The sequence below is a fragment of the Columba livia genome, chromosome 23 (genome assembly GCF_036013475.1).
Source record: "Columba livia isolate bColLiv1 breed racing homer chromosome 23, bColLiv1.pat.W.v2, whole genome shotgun sequence".
Taxonomy (NCBI): domain Eukaryota; kingdom Metazoa; phylum Chordata; class Aves; order Columbiformes; family Columbidae; genus Columba; species Columba livia.
Window position 1 is genome coordinate 3,825,456 of NC_088624.1, and position 24,999 is coordinate 3,850,454.

At 45.2% G+C, this 24,999-nt stretch overlaps 1 protein-coding gene and 1 long non-coding RNA gene across 5 annotated transcripts in view; one reads left to right on the top strand and one right to left on the bottom strand.

The window, feature by feature from the left end:
• LOC102089830 (acid-sensing ion channel 2) overlaps positions 1-24,999 on the bottom strand; it is a 399,255-nt gene that overhangs the window by 366,160 nt on the left and 8,096 nt on the right. The gene's annotated exons all lie outside the window — the stretch shown is intronic.
• On the top strand, positions 381-17,929 carry LOC110363124 (uncharacterized). Its single transcript, XR_010467789.1, has 3 exons — positions 381-464; positions 8,406-8,575; positions 16,736-17,929. It is a non-coding gene; the product is annotated as an uncharacterized LOC110363124 (long non-coding RNA).

Consider the following 24,999-nt stretch of genomic DNA (forward strand, 5'->3'; position numbering starts at 1 on the left):
TTCAGTACCCATCTCCTTTACCGCTCTTGTAGCCATTAAATATTATAGAAATAGGCACTACCTGGCAGTTTAAGTGAGAAGGAAGCTCAGAAGGAATAGTTCCAGCTACCTACAATGATTATCTGCAACAGAGATAGCTAGTACTCTTCCTAGCCTAAGAAAGAGCTTAGATATAAGCTGGATTCATGGGTACAAGAAAGAGCAGAGAAACTGGAGCTTATAGATGAATCCCTGAGCCCCGGGGAGTTGTACCAGCACCCCCCTGCCAACCCTGAGCCCCCCAAACTCCATCCACTGCCCCAAAGAAGTGAAACTTGTCCCCATTCGAGTCTGATGTGCCCTGGGAACGTGGGTGTGCCACACCGGGAAAACATTGAAAGAAAAGTGGGAGGGACTGAGAGGTCTCGTTAGCAGTTTAATTGCATAAAGGAGGTCCATAGAATTACTAAAAGAAATTTTGCTGGGTGAGTAGCTTTTCTCTTCAACCTGGTTGTATTTGCTTTGGTGGACTGGGTTGATATTAAAGTCTTTCCTTTTGCTTCCCTCGGGAATGAAAGGGTCTTATAGTCTCTGTGCAGCTCTGTTGTGAATAATCCTTGAAGCAACAGACTTATCTGGGAGAACGTACCTGTAACAGGCAAAACACCCTCTATTCCCCCTTTTCCAAATGATTGGCAGTCTCTCTTTTCTTTTTGCCTATTTTCTGGCTCTGGTGGATCCAACACTTATTTGTCCTGACGGTTATCAGCCAAAATCTCCAGCATAAGCCGTTCTCCCCAAGTGTTAGGAACACTGAGACCGTGCAAAAGGTTACCAAAGAAAAGTTAGTATTTGATCCTGGGGGCATGAGTGGGCTCCCACGCCATGGGGTGGGCAGCAAGCAGGGCATTTGGGTGCTCCTTGTGGCCTTTAAACCTCAGACAATGCAGAAAATATGATGCAACACAGTCCCTGCGTGAAGAAAACTCCTGTTCCCCTCCAAGGCGTTTGCCTGCATTCAAACACCCTCACGCTACATCAACACGGGGATTGCTGATAAGGCAGCCCCATGAATTCAGAAGCCTTCAGGGTTGTGCCTGTGCGTTCACCAGTTCAGCAACATCTTAATTAGAATTTTCCTGTGAGATTTGGGCCTAGTTGAGACACAACCCCCTCTTTCTGGGTGACAGTGTTCTGCTGAAATCCGCTTTGCTGCAGTCTGGGTGGCTGCCCTGATTCTGCAGTGATTAATGAAGTGAGGCCCTGGAAATTCAGCCAAATTCTCTTGGATTTGATTACCCCAGCTGTGGGGGGTGTCAGCCCTCTGCTGCCATGGGGAGGAGCTGCTAACGGGGTTAAATCTATTAAAGGCTGCAAACGGCTCCAGCTTTTCTGTGGGTTGGTGCTTCACACTGGTGAGTGTGGGGATGGAGCCAGAGGCAGTTTCCTTTTCCTGCATCCCTGGATGCACCTGCCTGTGCTGGTCTTTTTTTGGTAAGCATTTCAAATTTTATATTCTTTGAGTATTTCTTCACCTGGCAGACCCTTCATACCGAGATGACTGAGCAATTTTATCAAAGCATCACTCTGAGATCCCAGGTTTTTCATTTCCTTCCTCTTTCCAGCTTTCCAAAGGCACCAAACCAGGGAGTTTAGTGCCTGTTCCTGCTGCAATGAGACAGAGGATCAGCCCCAGAGAGATTCCCTGAGTGTTTGCTCAAAACTGGCGCTGCTGCCTGCACGCTGCTGTCCAGCCCAAGGACTAATGCTGAGAAAGGCACTTTGAGCACAAAGTTAGCTAGAGAGCTTCTGTGCCAAACTTGTGACTTGCACAGAAGATTAATCCTCACCTCCCAAATCTTTTCGTGTTAAGGAGGAAAAGAAATGTTCTGTCAGTGTCCAATAAATGATTCCAGAGGCAAGCTTTCCACTGGAGGGAAACAGAAATAATATACAGCAACCCAGGATTTCAGTATCAAACATTTAACTCCTTCAAGGCTGCTCAGCAGCTATCAGAGGCGTTGTTGCTTACCCCCTTAATAGCTCAGCACTTCCTGGTTGCAAATTCCATCTGGGTGACAGCAGAGACCCCTTAGCAGGGCAGAGCACCTCCACTTAACCTCCAGATATGGAAACATCTGCATCACCTGATCAACAAGCTGTCTCAAGCCCATGAGCACCTTCAGCCAGATGCTCGAATTTGGCGCAGCCAGCTCTGAGCTGTGCTTGCTCACAGGGTGATGTGTGTTATCGTACAGATGTGTTCCTCTCTGTTGCTCTCCTCCTCTGGACACGATGCCTGCAGAGCGGGGATGAGGGAGCATCTGCAGTTCCTCTGCACTGCCGCTTATTTCTAAGCCTTTGAGTGATTTTTTTTCTTGGTGAAAGAGTGGGAAGAGGCACAGGAAGAGCAGAGTGAAACATCAGCCCCAGCTGTTTCAAACCAAGACTTAGCTGAAGGCACTTACCAGATACCTATTACCAAGTCCCCCAGTTTTTTGAATAAAAACCTGGAAGTGGAGCACATAGGATTCATGTGGTCTCAAGTTGCGCCAGGGGAGGCTGAGGTTGGATCTGGGGAACAATTTCTTCCCCAAAGGGCTGTGGGGCATTGGAACAGGCTGCCCAGGGCAGTGCTGGAGTCACCATCCCTGGAGGGTTGGACAGACGGACATGAGGTTCTCAGGACATGGGGCAGTGCCAGTGGTGGGGGAACTGTTGGACTCCATGATCTTGAGGGGCTTTTCCAACCAAAATGATTCCATGAATCTATGATTTCCCCTCCCAACAGGCTCAGCTCTCTCCCAAACCACTTCAGATATTTGTCTAACACATTGCCAAAACCCTGAAATGATGGAGACTCCACTTCTCAGGCAATCTATTGCAGTGTTTTATTTTCTTTTCCATTAGGAAACTTTTCTTAAAGTCTAACCTTAATCTTTCTTCCTATAACTTAAACACTTTTTTTTCTCATGTTATCCCCCACGGACAAAGAGAACTCTTTATTTCTTTCATCTTCACAGTTCTCCCTCATTCACATGAAGGCTATATTTATCTTTACATCTCTGGAAAATAGAGCATTGCCATTATCTCTGCCAAACAGATGGGAGCAGAGGAGCCAAGGGTGGGGTTTCTTGCTTAATCTCAGATATCCAGAAGTTACAAGTCTAAGCTAGTTGTTTGATGCTCACTGTTGTATGTAGCACAGGCTTCTCCAGCTGGGACTAGGCTGAAAGGGCTTCCCCATGCTACCCCTCAATCCCAGCGCTTTAGTGCCGTGACATTTAGCTTCTCCATCAATAACAGTTTAGTTTCAGGACAGGACAAGTTCCAAAACAAATCTCCCACCATTAACGAGGGTGGAGAAGTGGTGTCTATTGATGGGTACGAGCACAGCAGAGTTATGGCAGCAATGCCACGTGTGCTGCGCAGCATCTGGGAGAGACACCTTATGTGAAATATCAATTTTGAGGCATGTCGGGGGAAAAAATGTTGTTTTCAAGTTTACTTATAATGCTGTCTTTCATGTGCAAAGCAACTGTCTCATTTCATCAGAGCAAACAGCATATATTGGTTGCTCCCTCGCTTTTATTACTTTTTAACACAGAGCTTGTGTTATGTTCGAATTTTGGCAGGAACACAGGACTGTAACAAGTGGGAGGTAAAGCTCCGTTAGTTTGGAGAAGGGGAGATATAATAATTTTTTTTTCCCCGTTAAAAAAAATTAATTTAATACTAATATATGTTGTAAATTCAAGCTGTTAATTGGAAAAAATGAGAACATAAACATTTCAGTCTTTTTTAGTGTTTGTGTCAATCTGGTGCTTTGAGAAAAAAACAAGCTTTGATTATTTTTCATTTGAAGTGATGTTTCATTTCCAAAATCCCTTCAATTGGACTCTTTATTACCTGAAAATCACTCAAGATATGTTAGACATGTAAAAGATGTATTAAGTTAATTCCTAAACCGTTTTAAAACCTGTTTTTTCTATTCGTCAGTACTTTGAAGGTCAGATTCTTCTTCCCCTCTTCCTCTACAATCACCAGCCTACTATCCTATTGCTTCTTCACTCTGCTTAATGCAGATGTGGGTTCAAAGGGAATTTCAGCCCCTGACAAAGGGGGGGAACAGGCGAGCTGGGGCAGGGCTGACTTGTCTGCTCAGCTTGCAGGGACCTGCTGTATTTTGGCTTACCCATGCTTTATTCTGAGTAGGGGGTTTCTTAGAGATTAAATTAAAAGGAAAATCTCAACTTTGAAGTAAACCAGAATCACCAAGGTTTTGCTGTACCGATAGCAAAGACAATATTCCTATTCTTAATCTTATTTTCTAAAGAAGACTTTCCTCAAACAACACCACATTGCAGTTCAGCCCCAAATCCCAATAAACCAGACAAAAATTAATTGAGCTGGAAAACTCCGAGCCAGCTCTGCTTGTGAACCAGAGGACCTTTGCCAACCAAAGCTGTGCATGATGACAGCTCTGGAGCCCAAACAGCTCATCTGCTTTTCTCTATTGGCACACGATAATCTCGGAATCCCAGGGCTGCTCGCTTTTGCTATGCAATGTTAATATGGTCTTGTCTGGGAGCGGTGGCGTTTCGTTTCCCGCAGCCACGCTTGGGCCGCCCTTCCCGCGTTATCTCTGGCAAGCTGCCCCGGGAGGAGATGCGCACGTGTTTGTTGGTGCTGTGGGATGTTAACACTTCCCTCCATCTGCTAACGTGACCCTCTGCCTCCCTCCAACTCTCCTGCCCGTTGCACGCGAAGCCTCGCAACGCTTCGAGTGCCGAACAAATCTGGTTTAGCAGGGCAGCTTGCAAACCCGCTTATAATGGGCCCTTGTTACCCAGCCGACCTGCTTCCCTGGGAAGTTTGCCAAGGCGCCGGGATCAGGGTAATGCATTTCAATGGCTGAGTGACAGCTCGGCATCCCACCGAGCACAACAGTTTGTCGTGTTTGCGTCTCCTGACTGCGCTAGCTGCGAGTATTGTGGAAACAGGACTTGGTAGTAAGAGTTTATGGCTCTTTTTTGGTTAATTTCTCAGATCTGGTACAGTTAATGCAAAGACCACCGCTACGGCAGGACATCTTTCTTGATATGAAGTCTATGTAGTTACTAAAATAATTGGGATGTAAGGCAGAGCGCTATCGTTCTCTTCCAGAACCACGCACAGAGTGCTTGGATGATGCCTCCCTTTCTCTGGTAATGTGAAATCTCTGCAGCACCTTGTATTGATACCAAGGGTAGTCCTTGGCCTGGGTGCATGTGAAGATTGGCCTGGTTGGATCCATTTGAAGCAAGTCAGGAAGGAAAACAGCCCCCTGAGATCTGTATCTTCTGGGGTGGATTGCAATGAGCTTCAGAGTCCGCATCTTCTCCTCTAACACTGCACCAACAAATAGCAGGGCTGGGAAAAGTCTGTACTCTGCAGCAGGATCCCTCCGGGTGATCATGGGGCAAGAAACCATGCTCCTGGTTTCCACAGCTTCCTAAATTATTAGGTGACAATGACAAATATCCTCAGTTTTTCTCCATCCGGTATCAAAGATCTATCCTTTGGTTCTGTGTCTGGCAGTTGGAGGGATGGTCCCCAAGGCTCACGAAGGGCACATTTCTGGATCTGAAGAGGCACCATGCTCCCCGTTTCCTGGTGGTGCTGCAAACGGCAACAGACTGCGGGAACCAATTCGTTGCTCACAATGAAAAAGCAGCTTCTGTGTGGTGGGGAGAGAAACAAGCACCATCCAGGAGAGAGAATGTTTAATGAAGTCCTCTGCAGTTATCATCAGTGTTCATTCACTGCAAGTATCATTTGCAAGACACCTAGATAAATATTCTGTGTTTCCAGCCCATTCTGTATCGAAGCAGGGGAAACTAAATTGCTCCCTTTTAGCACATACCACAGGTCTCTGGGCAGAAATGAAAGCAGATTGCACCCTAACATCTCTAAAGAGGAGTCTCAACCACCTTTTCTACCTGATTCTGGAGGCTACATGGTCAACCAAGACAGGATCATGATGCTACGAAGCAAGAGGACAGTCTGAACCAGAGAATGCCCACAAGAACCAGATAGGCCTGCAACCATCGGTCACATCTTGCAGCCATCAGTGAAATATCACCACCTAGAAGCAACACAGGACATGTCTTATGGGAGACCAGTTTCTCCTATGCACACTGCACCTGAAGCTCACATGCTATGCCATTGTCAACCCAAGGTACAATAATAGTGCAAGAGATCTTACTACAGCCAATGAAATAAGAACAGAGGGATGCATTCAGGAGTATTTCAGTGTCTGCAATTTGGAGGCCACATGGTCCAGAAAAAATGATGCTGAGGAGCCATGTTTGGGAAAAGTTTTCAGATGAAGATTTAAGTCTGTTGTGCAGCGGCTGGGTCTTCTGGAAGCTGGTGAAAGAGGTCTTGCTTTTGACATTGTGCTTTTTAGGCATTTCTTAACCTAGAGATGGCAACTGTTTCAGGGAATGGGGAAAGATGACATCCATAGTCTGTCTGAGATCCAAAATTTGGTCTAACGTTCTCTCCTTAAAACACAGACTGTGAGATGATTCTTCACAAGACCACGAGGTATTCAGTGTTGTGGATGCTCTCCTCATCATGCAGTCACTCCTGAACTACTGTCCTCTTCTTATGGGCAATGACTGAGCAGGTGGCACCTCCTGGACAAGGCCTACAGTAGAGATACCCACAGTGACATCCCTCTTTGGGATGGCTGGTCCGAGCTTGGGATGGTGACAAGTATTGGGTGCAATGCTTCTCCTTCTCCCTGCATGGTCACACCACAAAGCTGTGGTGTTTGGTGATTCATGATACTTCCATCCAGTGGCAGCTGTGGAGAAAGGAAACACATGACACTGACATAATCCTTGCTCCTCCCATGCCAACATCCCGTTCTGCCTGGCTTTGGGGGCATCCATAGCTAAAGGGTCATGATCTCCTTTCCCTTTGGTGTAAAGAACTTTAGCGCTTTTCCCTTCCATCTCTTCTACCTCACCGCCCCCTTTCCCTCCAGAGCAAACAACACTCAAAAGATTTTGACACTACCATGATGTTCTGGTCTAACACATCAAGGACAGGCTGCAACCACATCCCTGAGATGCGTCACTGAGAGAAAGTCAAACACATCAAGACTTAACTCTTCCTAGGGTATACGTTACCACACGCACTCTGCCTTTCACATCCTCAGTGGGCATCAGGACCTCACTTATGGACCTCAAGCTGCAGAATAGCTGAACCTTCAGAAGGAAGTGGAGAGGTTGGCTGCCTACTGGCTCTAGCATTTGCTGAGGGAGTGTTTGGCTGTTCCTGCCAGAAGCAAAAGCTGCTCTGCATGGACCTGTTAAAAAAGAGTAAGTCTGGCTGTAAATAGGCATTTCACCATGATCGCGCTGCTTACAAATGTAATTGAGGAGAGGTGACTTCTCACTGACGCTCATGCAGGAAGAAGAGAACTATCCTAATGTAAACCCGAAAGGGGTAAAACTTACTCCCAATCAAATGTTTGCCCCAAATGAACATGGCAAGATAGTGAAGCTGTAACAGTGTGTACTACATCAAGAACAATCTAAGCCAGTGTTACATCAATGGGAAGGTCCTACCAACAGAGCTCAGAGTAGAGCCTTCTGACCATTTCTGAGGCAGTGGGTTATACCCCAATCAGTTCTACAAAGTTGGAAAAACCTGTTGTGACACCCCTTGGAAAGTTCCCACTGCCTGTGCTTGTGGTCGCTCTGATATCAGAGAGCAGGAGAGTGGCATGAACCCCCTTGGATCATCAGCCATGATCAGTGTTTGTGGCCAATAGAAACAAGTCTGAGAAGGTGGTGTTGTTTTTCTATAGCTCATGAGCTTCAGAGGATGTGAAGCTGCCTTCCTGTTCTTCCTGGCAGGCTGCTGACATCATCCAGGTTGTCTTTACATGGCAGAGGTCCCAAAGAGGTTGAAAGGCTCCCAGATGTGCCCAGAGCCACCTTTCTCTGCTGAGGATCAGGTCATCCAGATGTTGATGTGGCTGGTGAGATGGAGGAGGTGGGAAGGCAGTCAAAATCTCAGTAGCTATCATTGCTGAGAGCAGAGTCTTGTCTCAAGAACATAACGGCCCATCCGTCACCTCGGCTGGAAACACGACATTGGTGGCGAATCAGATGGGTCCTGGGCTAAAGAGTTGGAAGTGGGTGAATTGACCCAGCAGAATGGGTTGGTCATGGAATAAGGTATGAAAGTTGTCTTAAGTGTGGCATGTTCGTCACCTTCTCTTTCCTTTAGCAATCACAATAGGTATGAATCTCTTTGCCCTTCCTGGCTAAGCTTTCTTTGTGCAGGTACTCACCCTAAACCAAAATCTGGTCATAGCTAGTGACACGGGTGAATGATTTGAATATCTTCTCCTGTTCATTCTACAGGCAGCAGTCCCAATGGCTGGTCACCAGAACTGACGTAAGATAGTTATGGGCCACCCAACCACACCAGCTATGGCCACCATGAAGCTCCCCAACCTGTGATGCTGCCAGGGCCCTACCCCAGATTTTAACTGCAGTCAAACCTGTGGGGTGCAGCTCCTCATGTCACTCAGGTAAGTTGCAATGGGTGGAGGTGGTAGCTGAAGTGTTTCTTTCCCCATGGGGCACAGAGGCCCATGTGCTTCCTGCCTAACATCATGATCCCAACAGGAGCATCTCTGAGGTTCAGTTCGTCTTCTCAGATCTTGTCTGTAGGCTCTGAGCCAGCTCTGTTCTTCATGCTGCTGCAGAGTAGCTGGTGATGCTCATTGCTCCTGTCATTGATGCCAATTGGTCATGTACATCTAACAAATGAGAGATTTTCCTGTGAGACTTTGTAATGTCCCCACTCCCTGGACTCAGATTCTTCCTGCATGCTGACTGTGAACAAAACGTTTCTATTTTTAGCCTTGAGGTGTTGGTAAGAAATGCAGCGTATAGATCTGCATTACAGTCAGGTAATAGCACAGCCCCTAGTCCTGGGCCTTCGTTTCATTCTGCCTGTACCAAGGATTGCAAACCTTGGTGCTTAATCTATTGCCCTAACTGCTCGTCAGCCACTCTGCCAAATGCAAATAAGATGGAACAATAGGTAAGATTTTTCATGAGGGATTCAGAAAGCTTTATGTAGGCTGTGTTCAATAATGTCTGTGTTTAAAGTCTGGAGTGCTTATTCTATCAATTTTCTCCTTTCTCCCCTTCTGAATTTTATTTTCAAGCAGGGAAAAATCTTTTCCAAGGTCACAGAGAGGCTGCGTTTTCAGATGTTTGCAGTGCATCGCTTCAGGGTAGGTTAAAACTCCCTTAATGATCGTAGCCTGTCTTGACTGGAATTCATTTCTTCTGCTATCTTTATCTTATACCTTCCCGAATCCTGTCAGAGTTATGGTGCTGCTAACATGGCACGACAACAAGGACAGAAGACACTTTTCTACCCCCCCTTGTTTTTTTTAAACCTACAATAGTGATTTGTTGTCTCTTTTTGTCGTCTTCTGCTTTCTTGTGGCTTCTACTTGACAGAAAGGGGCTGCTCAGCGCTGCAGTCAGGATACAGGCAAAAATGGAGCAATGCTCTTTATTCTGGAGGAAACTGGGTATATTCTTGGTGTACTAGAAAATCTGTTCCTTTTTTTCCAGTGTAACAGATTCCTTTGCACTGACTCACTACGTGCCACCTCTGGTGGCTTTAAAGTTAACACCCCAAAACGGAGCGAAAGGACCACAGCACTCCTCTTGTGGGATGCAAACCCAAAAGCTTGATGAGATTCAGGAACTAAAGGCCTGTGGCACTGTGCTGTGGGAAAATTAACTGCAAATGTGGCGCAAACACATTGAGCCTTCTTCCATGGTGCCTGGAGCTCCAAACCAACCTTCACCTCCCATCACAATCTGCTTGGATTACAGAGCCACAGTCTGTGTAGCTGGTGAAATGCCTTTGGAGAGGAGAAGGATGCTGCGTGTTAATAAATAATGATAACTGATGATCCTGTCTGGGGGCTAGCAGGGAGGTAGAGCTACAAATTCAATCAACAGGTGCAATTTGCATCCCCAGAGCCAAGTACATGAAGCAGCCTACAACTAAATTAATTACTATTGGAAGGCCAGGGGCTCTTGTGGGACAGCAAGGGATGCACTTCAGCTTATATTTAGATTTAAAGTCTTGACTTAAGAGACCTTGTCTCCACTCTCATGCTTATAACAGGGGCAGGTAACCCTATATTTGCAAGGAGAGAATATAGCACAGACAAATTGTTTTTCTCCTACTTAAGGCCTTGAAGCAAAGTCACTGGATAACAGGCTGTCATGGCCATTTGTTTCACTGTCACCTCTGCGTCTACATTAGGTGCCATACATCAGCAAAGCTCCCACCCAGCATGGAGCAACCCCAACCAAAAATGACTTGTGAGACTGCTGAGAGCTCCCCAAACAGGCTTCTGCTGCTCCTGCAACATCAAATGCTTCTTCCATCTTTCTGCCCACCTCCTCTGCCAGGATTACTCTCTTCTTGGACACCAAGTCCCTTCCAAACTGTGGTGACCAACAGAGGCATTTGTCTAACGTGTTTCTTTAGTAGCTGTCCCAGCTGTCATCCCACTATTTTTACCAGGACACAGTTTCACACTTGCCAGAGATTTATATGCTTAAGGGTTCTCCTAACCTTTCTATTTAAGATGATGCTTCCCTCCCATCAACTTTGGCTTAGGCCAGTTTGTCCCAGCAGCAACCAGAGGAACTGCTGGGTCAATAATTATCCATTCATGGGCAAACAACCCCTACCAGGAAAATTATTGTTTTGTTCACTGTTGTTGTGTTGCATTGCTAAAAATTTACTGCTGTTGTGAGAACAGTGTATTCTGGGTGTTGCCAACAGAAGAGGCAACCTAAGGAAGGTCAAGGGAAATCCATTAATTCTATGATTTCTTGTTCATGTGACCAGAATTTCTCTGCGTACAAGTGCGTTAATATTTTTCTATCCCCGTTCAAAATGCTTTGCCTTGATCTACATTTGCTTCTATCCTCATTCAATCAAAAGTGGTGTCTTATGCTTGTCCCCGGGCCAGTGATAACCCCTGTTTCTTCCTCCTGTCTTTTCTAACCAGTGTTTTCATACACACACCAAAAATAACATAAACATAAGCTCAGTCATAAAATACCAATGAAGAGGATAATGCAATTTCTGAATTCAGTGATAATCATCAAGACTATATTGGTAATATTATAGTGTTCTATATCTCAGTTGTTATGTAGCCACCATTACCTCTGGTGTTGAGAATTATCCCAGTCCTGTAGTACCGGTGGGAATTTATACCTAGACCTGTGCTACCACATCAATTTATGGTGTGTACATAGCCTGCCCTTCATTGCTTGCACTCGGCATTCTCTAGTGAATTCTGTGAGTAAATAAAAACCACAGGAGAACTGAGTTATCTGATTCCACTACAAGACACATCTATGTTGTGCTCCAAAATAAAAGCAGAAAGTAGCCTTGCTAATGTTAACTTTTCTGGCATGCAGTACAATGTCTCTATCTTTAATGCTTTCTCTCCCATGGGCAAAAAGTCCCTATTAACAGATTCCTTGTACTCTGACATGCTTGTATTTCTGTTATGCTCCTTATGTCCTGATGAGACTAGAAGCAAAACTGGAAGCAGCTCGTGCTGGGGCAGTGACACCAGTACAACCAACAAGGGAGCGTGAAGACGATCTTGAGGAGCAGAGCTGGCATCAATACATTGTGAGATGGGCTGTTAGACAATGTCTGTAGGAACCAACATATGTAATTTCCCAGGGTGAAGGAGAGGACTGTATCTGCACTGCAAAATAGCTGTTTTATAACCTGTTAACTGCAGGACAGCCTCCAAATTATGTCAAGACAATGATATTAGCTAGTTAAATGCCAAGTATCAGCGATAGAGATTGCATGAGGATATAGAAAGAGCTAAATATGCCAATAAATCCCACTGAAACAGTGCTGACAATTACAGAGCCCTAGGGCTGACGGGACCTGGGTGTTTTTGAAACAAAAGCATAGTGTGGGCAGCACAGATAATCACTCAGTAGCTGACTAACCCAAATACAAAGCTGACTGTTCTCAATATAAGTGAAAACTGTGTCTCAGATACTGAGGGTCATCTGCAGCGTATCCTCCTTTTCTGGACAGTCTGTGCTTTGATGCAGAAATTGCTTAAAAAAGTTACAGGTCACAGCAGAAGTAGACTGTGTTCTCCAGGTTTATAGAGCAGTGAATTTAAACAGAACTGAGATACACACACGAACGTGCTCCCTGAACCTTCTCTGTGGGACGTGGTCATCATGGGTGCACAAGAGAGAAATAGAATTTAAACCTTAGACCTATATGGAGAAAGGAGAAAGACCCCCATTTGCGCAAAAGTAAATTAGGAAACAATTACGTGGTGCAGGGGAAAAATTACAGTAGTAGCCAGTAAGGAAGACTTCTCTTAATCATCCCGCATTAGCTCAGTGAATCGGAAAATCACGGCAAGTCTGCCAGAGAATATACTGCCCAAACCTCGTATCAACTGCTGAGCTACATAATATTGAGCTGCTTGGACAGGAAAATGCATTGCTTCCCATAAAGCATGCCTCCCCGAGAATTACAATCTCGTGTTTGCCATGCCAAGGTGGGTGTGTAGGGGGAGAGGATTGGAAATAAATGCCACGAATGCTCCTCGTTGTGAGCAGGGAGTTGGTTTATCTCTTCAGCCCAGAAGGTAAACCCCACAGCTGCGAGTGGAAACAAGGGTTATTTACAGTACATCTTCTCGACACAAGCCTCCTAGGAGAGATGAGGAAGGTGTTTCTTCTTCATCACAAGCCCGACCCTTGCCTTGTGTGGATACGTGAGGAATAAAAAGTGTGAGATCCTTGAAGGGAGAGGAAAAATAGTGTTTTCCTATGAGAAGTCTTCCCAGGGCCATGCTGACAAATCTGCAGTGCTTTTCATTATGGTGCCACAGAGCCCTTAGTGTATGCACCCAGGAGAATGAATTTCTCCACAGCTCCAAAGCCACAGGGGTGCCTATGGTTGAGAAGGCACCAGCAGCTCAGGAGAGGAGCTTCCAGGTACTTGGACTGAGCTCTGACACCACCTCCCCCTCAACAGTGGTTTCTTTGGTCCTACAGCCCCATCGTGGCTCATAACCGGGAGCTTTCGCAGTGATTAAACCATCAGGCTGGGATAGAGGGGACAGTTTGCTCTATCACAGGTTAGTGGCCAAGCCAAAAATAATCTCTTCTCTCTTCCATACTTCCCCCATTGACAAAAAAATAAAAAGGATAAATCAGCCCTTGGGGAGGATGGAGGTTTATGGTCCACTGATTAAGAACTCATGTTCACATTAATCCTATTTTAATAATGACAATAATGATTTAGAGTTTCTGTTTCCATTTGGGGAACTTCCACCTTAAGATGAGAAGCTCAGAAATCGAGCATTTCCTTGCAGCCGTCTCAGGGCTGCTGGCCCAAAATTGCTCCTCATGCTGGCTTGGCTGCTTTTGCCAGCACTAGTCACTAGAGGAGCCAAGAGAGGAGCCTGGATGTATGTGACACATCATCTCATGTAACCACCAGCTGAACCCAACTGTGAGAGTTGGTCTGTGGGCAGGATAAGTAGTGCTGGTGCAAGAGAAAAAGGAAGGTTTTTGGCAATTTCTCTTGACTTGGTGGGTGTTTTTACTTGGGCTTTCTGCCTGGCCACCATCAAGAGCATTCCATTTCTTCCTTGCACCATGTGTGGGTGCGACTGCAGAGGGAACAGCTGCCCAACCAACTGAGGTATGAGAGGCCCCAGGCCCTAAAAAGCTCCTGAGTCTTGTCACCTCCGCACTCTTGGAAAAAAGAGCCCATTTTCTGCACAGGGATATGACCTGAAAGAGCATCGAGCTCACATGCAGCTGTTTAATGGGAAAGCAATTCACTTTGTGTTTGCGTCTGTGAGCTGGGAAACACAATGCTGTATCTCATGGCAAGTTACTCTTTAAAAGTAGCTGAGGCATACCTAAACCAATGGCTTTTTATTCATTTATTTATTTTTTTAATATGCAGGAGTATAAGAGAGAGGCTGTTTGATTTTTAACTTTGCAAGAGCTAATAGAATGTCTTTAGCAATGCTTAGCTGGCTCCTCTCAAGAGAGCATCTCTGCTCCTAAAAAAGGTCTAAAAGTCTTTTCTAGAAAACACCTTCCTTTAAAGAAAAACTTGAGAAATGCCATTCTTGAATGTCAAGGACTGAGCTTTGTGGATGGTAATGGACTTGTAAAGGTGGTGAAGCTGGTGAAGGAGTGAGATTGGGGGAATGTGCACAAAGGCATCAAGGGCTCTCACCGTCAGCTGGCAGGGGAAGCTCTCACCGCCGCAGTGTTTGTGACCACATCTCAACCCAGAGCTGCTTCAGAGAGTTTTGTTATAGCTGAATCTCACCAGAGAAGCCTCATGGAGATTTGATTTTCCAGGGAGGCAAAATAGCTGCCTGCCTTCCCCAATTTCTCTTTGCTCCATTTGCTCAGGCTCGCCAAATTCAGCAGAAATCCCTCAGCTCTTCCAAGAATCAAACATCCAGAGGCAAAGCTAAGCAAAATAAATTCCTCCTGTCCCAGGCTGTCACTCTGACTGGTTTATACCAATAAAGAACCATTAGTCGCTAATACCACAAGGTCTGTGTGTATGATTGTGTATTTTATAGGGTATTTTCACCTGTGTGGGCCTGTGGTTGCTGTGTATTAGGAGGCTACTCGTTAATGGAGGGTCTTTGGGGACATCTGTTCCCATGGGAAACCCTTTTCTACCTACACATGAATGCAATTTGATTCAGTGAAATCCACTTCAGGACCAGTGTCTAAATGAATCACTTGGGCTCTCTCGTTTTGTTTCAGAAATGCTGGAATATTTTGGTTTAGGTAGATAAAACAGACAGTTAAAGTTTATCACTTCAATCCCTTTTATTTTTAACATCTTGGTGTACTGAAATATTGATGGCATTTGATAGTAACAAACCCACTTTCATTTATGCTAAATATCCACTTAATAATATATGTGCATAATATACCTATTTAATATTGTATATATTAATAGATACAATATATATTTAAGTTCTTTATAATATATTAAGCCTAGTGTAACACAATATAAAAACCTATCGTGTTATAATACAGTTTCATATTTTGCAGTAACACAGGGGTGCGAACAAGCCCACATCAGCTTTACCTTCATGCTGCTCTCATTTTTGTTCTGATTTGTTTGACATGCATCACGGAACGAATCAACAGGAACTGGTCCCAGCCCACTTGGAAAAGCAGCAGCAGCATTTCCAAGGGAAATTTCCATTGGGATTGGCTGTGAAAGGAACGGACCCCCAGCTGGAGGATCTCGACTCAGAAGCACCATTTCCAAGGCCTGTCTAGACATGACAACACAGGATTAATTGCTCCCTGGCTCAGCAGAGCTCAAACCCAGCTGGCGAGGGCACTGACAGCAAACCCTGCCTGGGGAAGAGCAGCGCTCTGAGGTTGTGGGTCCATATCCCACACATGTCTGGGCTGACAAATCCATCTCACCTGGGGAGATGGAGGGAATGCAGCTATGCTTCTGTATCCTACAGCCCCAGCTTGGTGGAAAAAGGAAGGATTTGAGTTTAAACTGCCTGTGCAGAGCATCTCTCTGAAGAAGAAAACTTGCTCATGCAGTGGGGGATAGCACACAGCGCAGAGAGCCGTAAATAATGCATACATCCCTCGCACGGAGTGTGCTTCAGCCTCATGTTCCTTGGAGAGTCAGCAAATATTATTTCTCTATTCTCTTTTGTGTTTCCATGAGTGGTGGGTGGCTCTGGGAGAAGGGAAAGTCACTCAGGGGTGCTGCACTGCTTTTACATCTTCCCCTCTTCTTCACTGCCTTCCCAAAGAAACAGCATACTGAGCAGTGTCGGATCAGCAGCATCACCAAGCTCCCCCAAGGGCTGTGGTTGCAGCTGGGTTTGGGGAACAGATTGGCTTAATGTGTTAAACTAAACACAGTTTTTAGAGCACGTAGCAACCAGGGCAAGTGGTGCCTGGGACTGCTGCCTCCCAGGAAAACAAAGCAGAAGGATTTGGCTGCTGAGGAATGACAAGAGACAAAGTATTAGTTTATCTCCAGGCTAATGGAAACACTTCCCTGAAAACAGGTTTGAAACTCGCCGTGACTGCGAACGGAGGGGATCCAGAGCTCACAGCTGCTGAGCAGGTGCCTGAAATCGTGATTCACTGGTGTCGCTTTCCGATTCCCAAAATGCTAACAAGCTCTTCAGAGCCCTAAACTGCTAATTATGAGCCTGAGACTGAAAGGGAGAGTCCAGGATGCCTTTGTGCTATTGAAATAGTCCAGACTGAATTGTGTACAGAGTAGCAACAAAAAAATCTTGGTCTGAGTGGATAACGAGGTTTTTGGGACCCCAAATCTGCTAATAAGGTGCTCAGGATGCTTGTGCTTCTCCAAGTCAATTTTTTTAAGCAATTTGAGAATTTGAACCTTCACTCCCATGCTTCTCTTGCACTGTCCTCATCTCTGCTTGAGTCCATCCCTTCAGGTGGGATTTGTGGGTTGTCTCATCCGGATGCAGCATTTTCTCTGCGTTACAGCCACTGTCTGAGTCCCATGGATCAGTATGTGGAGAGCAATTCTATTAAAAGCCACTGTACAGAGTGGTGTTACACTGACATGTATTTCTCTTCCACAGAGCATCCTGAGATGACTTCAGTTCTACAGAGTCTGACCTACTTTTAAGCCAGGCTGATTTTGTCTAAGCAGCAGCTGCATTTGAGGGCAAAGAGAAGTAAAAGCTTCTGAAATCCAGGTCTGCTTTCCTGAATATCACACTCAAACCCCCAGCAAGATCCAGAGCTACCTGACTTTGGTGTCCTCTCCTTGGCTTCCCTTGCACATCCCTCCCAAGCACAGGCTGCAGCCTTGGCTTTCACAGCAGAGAAGAAAGGAAAGCAGTCTCTATTAGTCATTGCATCATTTGCACAGCCGTCAAATGGGAGAAGTAATTAACTCAAACGTGTTTATCTACAGTAATTATAAATTTGCATTGCTCTCTCTATCAACAAAGAGGATTGGGCTCCCAACACTCTCTGAAGTGCTCACATAGCCAATGAATTGCTTTTTTTTGCATGAGTCCTGGATCTTTAGAAGAATCACACTCAGTGCTGGCTCTGTCTATATCATTTCTGTCTCTCAGTCACCCTGCAATCAATAGACCCTGCTTTGCTTCCATACTCCACATGAATGATGGAAATAGCGGCCCAGATACCAAACCTTGCTGTGGGAACAGAAGCAGGTGAGGTGCTTCAGTGTGGCAGTGACTGGGATTATATTTGGATTTTAAGGGAATTTCAGCAGAGAAATCCCAGATTATCCCTGGGATTTTCCACTGCATTGCCAAGAAGTCTTCAATCTGCATTGGCTTTTCTTGCAAGACTCCCATTCGCAGAGTCCCCCTGTCTCACACCACAGGCGGCAAGTGTCACGTAATACATTCTGGATTTGTTTCTGAGCTCGATTCCTCACCTTAGACTGTGTTGGAGGCTGCTGGGATGTGGGCTGGCTCTGCGCACCATGTGTGCCCTCTGGAAAATGCTCCAGTGAACAAACATTCATTAAAAACCAGCAAATGTGAATTATAACTGACTGCGTAAAGGTGCTGGTGAATTGACGACATATGCACACGGTCAGAGCAAATGATCTGGAACGCAACAGTGAGAGATGGAAATCTCTCTCCCATCCCAGTCTGACGTGTGTCGGCGTGGTGCTGAGCAGCTGGCTGGGGCAGACCCTTGGAGCTGCTGTCCTGTTGCGTTTTCACCAACACCAACCTTTCACTGCTGACCACAGAGCTGATTCCAGCATCCAAGGGAGCTCCAGAAGAGCAGTACGCATCTACTTTTAGTCTCTCTCCTTGCTGACTGCATCAGTGAAACAGAGCATCCCTCCCTTTGCAGCAGGACCAACCAAGACCTAGCCATCCTGATACACAGTTCTCCTTTCTACGAGGGTAATCCCTCTGGAGATGGGTTGTAGGTGAACCTAGCAAAGCACCAAAGGGTTTCACTAGTACAAGCTCTGGCTGCAGCACAAAGCGGTGTCAGCAGGGTCATTGCTGGTCTCGCTTTGAGTAAAGCTTTCAAGCACAAAACTTAGGATCCAAAAGGGGACAAAATGGAATCAGAGCAAAGAAAGGAGGTTGAACTGCACATTCAGCACAAAGCTGTGATGCCAGTCCCAGATTCGTTAGATAATACCCCCTAAGTCAACAGAAAGTGAGTCTTAATTAGTCCACATCTGGGCCTTGGTTTGTCCTAAGTGCATTCCTGCGTCACTTGATGCCGGATCTCCCGCTCACTCTCTCACTTCAGGCATCACCGAGCATCTTTCAAGGGAGCTGATTTACAATTTCAGCCCGTAACACAACCCCGCAAGGCACGTTTGACGTGGCTCCAGGTTTGCCCGTGAATGTTTCCATACAGCTCTAATTAATAGCAACAACAACCGCTTTTTAAGCCGTGGGAGGGAAACCCCGGCGGGCAGAGTGAATTCTTCACTAAGCGCTACCACAGTCTTGTCTCTCTAGGAAACCCGAGGGCAAACTTCCAGATTTCTTTCCTCTCCTGCAGTACGTGGCAGCGCTGCAGGGGGGCCATGCTTTGTAATGAAAACAGTGCATTTGCTCCTGCTTATTTATGGGATAATAGACCAGGTGCTCTGTTTTGTGAGACAATAATCAGCGTTCTCACGTGGATAAAATCAAGACCAACTAACTAATTTCTGCAGAGGGAGTGTATTATTGTCTTTACAACTAAGGTTTGCATTTCCCCCTCTGTTGTATTACGAGTACTGGAAAGCTGTTAGTCAGAATCAATCTAGCTGATGCTTTCCCCTCTTTTTCTCCCTTGCTGCTCAGAGACCCCTTAAATCAGAGATAACGTTATATTATTTTTAAGCAATAGAGAGGACAGACCATCTTCCTGATCAATTTTTGTACAATGTCTAATACAACAGCACTCTGGGGGCTCACAGATCCTGCATCGATACAGATGATAAATGAAAATCTCACCATATCTAGTGCCTTGATTTCAGTCAGATTGGCCATTAGCAAAACCCCCAGGACATTCTTACCACCCCTGGAAGGTTAAAACATTGAATAACACTCAGGGATGTCCTCAACTTGACATTATCATGTAAGGTTGAGAGGCTGTTAGACTGGAGATGATTGTCTGTGGTTGAGGTGTCTCACACTCATGATTTGGGTAGATGCTCATAACAAGGAACTCAAACACCCTCAACCACATGGGACCTTCACACAGCACTGGATTAAGCACCCATGAACTTGTACCCTGATGCACTAAGTGTTAATATCTCCATCCAGGCACAGACAGGGTCTGAGTTACTCAAATTTCCAGTTCTTACAAGCTGTGTATTGAAATCTTCTTGTGATCAAGAAAACCAGAATTCACACTATGTGTCTCCAAGAACTGAAGGGAAAGAACTTTCCAGGACATGACCATGTTTTTTTGGGTTTCCCAGGCACCCACACCACCTTGCTGAACTGAGACCAGATGTGGCAAACACCCACGATCCTGGTGTACACACAATCCATTCCTTCAGTAAAGGACAATTTTGGCGTGGATTGTTTTGGAGAGGTCCTTGAACGCAGCCTCCTGTTACTGGCAACCACATCATATAATCCCATCCACAAGGGATGATCCTGCTTTAAAACCTGCTAGGCTTTTTATCCTCATTATTCCCGGTTACTTCAAGATTTCATTCCTTCAGGCATTTAAATAAAAACCCAAACCTTTCTAACTTGAAGCATAGGGTTATCTATGACCAATTTACACCATTCTCTCCAAAGCCAGCACCATCATTTAGCTGAAAACAGTTCAGTGCTCATCCCCTTGACGTGTTTTCTACAGAGTAATCACAGCCCTTCGCGCAGCCTTTGCCTTGCTAGCTTAAACAAGCTGAATTCTCATAATCTTCTCTCCTAGAACAGGTGCCTCTCTTCCTTAATCCTCCTCTGTACCTGTTCCAGTTTGGGTTCATTGTTTTTGAACGCGTTACCAGCTGTTCACTCTGCACTAGCATTTTGCACTGCTTTTTCCAATGGCATTAACATATCCTGATCTCCATAAGAAATAGTTTTGTAAAGATCCTTGGCAATGTATGCAACGTTAAAATAGTCAATTAAAAAACACTAGTCAGAACCTTTGCGTTATCATTGTCACAGTTTACAAATCTATATAAAAAATCTTGGGTATGGACTACTCTGAGCCACCGCACGTATCAACAGGGATAGACTTGTAAAACAAATAGGTGAGGATGGAGCACTAAGAAGGTGTTTGCTCAGTGATGTTTGAGACCTATAGCCTTCAAAAAAATCTATTTTTCAATGCCCTGTGATGGTGCAATCATTCCCTTTCTCTGCTTCCAAAATGCTACCATAGATGTAACTCCACGAACCAAGAGAAACCTCCTCTCTGGAGCTGAGACCGAGCTGCTGAGACCAAGCTGCTGAGACCGAGCTGCTGAGACCGAGCTGCTGAGACCGAGACTGAGCTGCTGAGACCGAGACTGAGCTGCTGAGACCGAGACTGAGCTGCTCCGCACGGCTCACGCACGGGGTTTGGTTTCTGAAGAGGAAACCTTTTACATTGCACTCTGAGGTCTTAAATATTATTGTTCCCTGTTGAGTGTGGGTTAAGGGAGGAAAATAGAAGTACTTTTCTCTCTGGCTCTTTTGCAGCTCTCATAAAGGCATATAAAAACAATAATGAGCCACTCCAGCACTTTAAGCAGTCGGGCAATGATGAACGAGACCCACTAAACCACTTCTGCCTTTGCCAAGGGCACTTTGGATTATGCTTGAACCTGTTTTAACCTTAGCACTTAACCTCCTTTTCCACAAAGTTGCCATTGCATGGCAACAACCATGATGGAGCTCAAAATAACAAGGCAAAGGAATAACTCCCTGAGAGGAAAGGAATGTTTACTTCACTGTTGGGGCTGGGTTTTAAGAAGTGTAGTTTATCTACTTGCTAAACCTCGAAATTTTAAAGAAACAGGAAGATAATTCTATGTTACTAATAAAGGAGGGAGGAAAGCTATGAAATTCAGCATGGGAGTATTTTTTTTATGATAATCTGGCACGAAAAATATAGAGAAAGAATACAGCTGAGCATTATTTCCAGCAATGGAGGCTCAGATGAATGTTCCTCACTCCCTTGAGCTCAAATCCTTTCTTGGAGTTAAGATCACCCAGGCACTAATCATAGAATCACCTGGGTTGAAGGGATGTTCCCAGCTCCCCCAGTGCCCCCCCTGCCATGAGCAGGGACATCTTCACCAGCTCAGGTTGCTCAGAGCCCCGTCCAGCCTGGCCTGGGATGTCTCCAGGGATGGTTCAGCCACCACCTCTCTGGCCAACCTGGGCCAGGCTCTCACCACCCTCATTTTAACAACAGACTCCCTTTTCCTCTGGCCTTCCCTTCCTCTCCCACCTTGCACTGGGTAGGTAGAAAAACACAACATGGAGCTACTGGAAACTGCCTCTCAGCTCATGAGCAAGATGCAAAACCTCCCCCAGAGGGAGATCTCAGGAACATGGGGTTCCCCGCAAGTATTGTATGCATAGAACTGGGATTTAGTCCATCACCGCTGTAATAAGTGATAAAAAAATCATCATCTCCATCACTGAATCATCTCTTTCCTTAGCAATTCAGTGAGAGGGGAGCTTGACTGAAAAACATCACATTGATGTGGCCTGAGGGTCACACACCCAGTCGCTGGATAATCTCAAGCTTGGATGTGCCTGGACAGAAAGCAAAGAGAAATTATGCCAAGTGGGGCCATGAAACACTGCAGGGAGATGGAGCTGCTCGGGCACATGCCTTAAAGGAGACTGAAGGTTTTCTTAACAAAGAAGTCGCATGCTGTTTTCTAGGTTTATTGTGTTTAATGGATGTGTGTGTCTTTTTTTGAAAGACAAGTGCAATTACAAGAACGTACCTGTACCTGACTCATACATTTATTTCTCCTCCTGATAGGAAAAACATCAAGGAAGGACAACAATACACAAGCTAAAAGGGCTGACAATAAGGGTGTTAACCCTTCAGTCACACCTCTTCCCCACCTTGTGAGATTACTTTGCAAATGGGGACTGTATACGTACACACCTGATTTGCAACAAAATGAATGCACAACACATTTCCCCATCCCTGGTGATTAAATTGTCCTTGCTTGATCTATAGAGTTTGCCACATTAATTTACCTGTGGTAGCTGCATTTTACTTCAACCCACCTGCAAGGGGTACCATTACACGTTGTTTTGGAACATGGGAAGAAAACATTCTGCAATTAATTGTACCGCCAAACAGCCAACAGCGCATGAAATGGAGGAGTAATCTTAGGCTTAGAAATACCTTAAACACATTTAACAGCATTCCAAAGTGGAAGGGAGGGAGAGGTTTTACTTAGGGATGTTGTTTAGCCTGCAGGCGCTTGCAGAAGCTATCTGGGATTTGCAGAGCTGGGAATAGCTGTGGATGCTCAGGTGCACTGCGTACCTGACTTGCAAACAGAGCAAGCAAGGCTATCAAAATGGGGCTTCTTTCTGAGTGAAGACATAGCAAAGAAAAATCTGTTTGGTTTTAATTTCTTCCAAACAGGAACAATGGATGTTCTCGTCTCTGCACAGAATCACAACTCGCATCGTTCTCCGAAGCAGGTTAACACAAATCTCCTCCCTTATTTAATTTTTCATCCATTTGAAAAATAAATGTTTAATAACCAGCAGGTACCGGGAAGACAGCCCTTGCCCCAAAAAGGTGACAATTTTACCATTAAATTGAACTGAAGCATGTGAATGCCACAATGACATGGTGTTATGGATGCTTGGGTCTGGGTCGGCTGTTCCTACCCACACCTCAAGTTATATTAGCATCCCTGCTTCTCCTTGGTGGAGTTGAGTTTGGGTCTCTCCTAACCACCAGTTTTCATGAAACTTGTAGAAACGAAATGTTTTTGACACTCCTCCTGCTCTTTCAAATGGCAGTAAAATTGCTGAAACCTTCTGTTATCAGGAAATACGGCTAAAACTGAACCATCTCCAGAAAGCTCAGAGGATGGTCTATCAGAAAACATCTTGCTCTGAAACCTGCCCTTTGAAGAGGAGACTTGTTTGAAAGCAGAATATGAAATCCCCTCTTCAGGGAAAGCCAGATATAACTTGGGGATCACCTCTAGTAACATCAGACAATAACAAATTTTCCCTCAAAACCCATGTAAAATAGAGCCTGGAGTGCACTTGGCCTACAAATGCAAGATGTAGAGACTCCATGGGGTAAAAAGTTCCCCAGTTCTACGTGACTTTTTCCGTTACTTAATTCAGAACGAGCTGAAAACCAGAACGTCCACTCAATGAGACATCCCAGTGTTTCAAGACTTTATTTTGCTCTGAGATTTTTTTTAAAACTAATTTCACAGAAAGCAGAAATGCTTTAAGATAAAAAGCTTTGATTTTTCTCAAGGGAGATCTCATCCTCATTACCGTACCTTTAGGAAAGCAATTTTTTTTTGCATTCAGAAAGCGTTTTCTGATAAAAGTTTCCAATGGAAATGCTCAGACCAATTCCAGGCTCATCAATCTGGGTTTCAAAAACCCATGCTTGCTTCTGGTCTGAATCTGCTTTTCTTTGAGCCAACCTCAGGACTCTGCTTCCTCCTGCTATAAACACAGTTTTCTCCCATTTTTGTCTCACCTCCCCTCTTCCTGCTTTCTCTTCATCCCTTTTAATTTAACCTGCTGCTTCACACCCTGCACAGCAGCTCAAGATACACAGTATAGATTGAGAACAAGGAGCCACAGCTCAACCTGAAACGACACGCCAACAGAAGCAGAGATGTAGCACAGGTTTCTGAACACTAATGCACCCACCAGAGAGACAGTTTTAGACTCCTATAGGCACTATAAGAAAAACTTTAGTATTTTTGTAGTATTATGCCTGAATACCATGGAAAAATCCTTTCCCTCCTTGATCTATTTTCCCCTAGAGATGCGGATGTACAGAGTCATCATCATAGGACTGACCTCTGAGGGTCTTTTTTTACTAGCAAGTGAAAAGAGAATGATTTTCCAGGGATGGATGCAATTGTGGGGGCTAACAGTATGATCCCACGCTCATTAATGTCTTTAGGAGGCAAACTCCACTGGGGTTCAATAGAAATAGGATTGGTTTGTCAGCCTGGGATTTGCCTTTTCCCACAGCTCATCCTTAACAGAATAGACATTAAAATGTCTATACCACTGCATCTTCTCACTCACAGCATCACCCCATGGTCGTTTGTGTCCCTGTAATTACACACAACCCGCATGGAACTCTTTGCGGTTGGTGTCAAGCGGCAAATGGCACTAATGTTAATTTGACCGCAATCTCTTGTTGTTGCCTTTGCGGAAAGAAATTCATTTGTTATTCATGCAGTTGTCACATGTATTTGAGGAGATGCTCCATCATAATTTAGCATTAGTTAATGGCCACTTAAAGCGTTCCTGGAGCATCTGTAGAAGGGATGGTGGCTGTGGGATTCATTGCCAGGGTGGTATACAATAAATGCAGTTCAGTAGATGAGTATGAAGCTTCTCGTCTGGCACAGCAACCCCTTCTCTTGATGAGGGCGTGATATCCACACCCTGTCTCGTCATACTGCTCATGAAAACCATTTCAGTTCTCACAGGAAGATTGGTTTGGATGGGAATATTGTTTGAGAATCTACCACGGCAGCAGTTTTCATAAGATCTCGGAGGAAATCACAGCGCAGAACTGGCTCCTCTGATAGGAGCAGAGAACTGGGCAACTGCTATTGCAGATGAAAAGGCCTTGATGGCCCAGGCTCCTTTGCAACGGGTCCTCTCTGGAAATCCAACAAAGTGCAGATTAAACCTCCTTC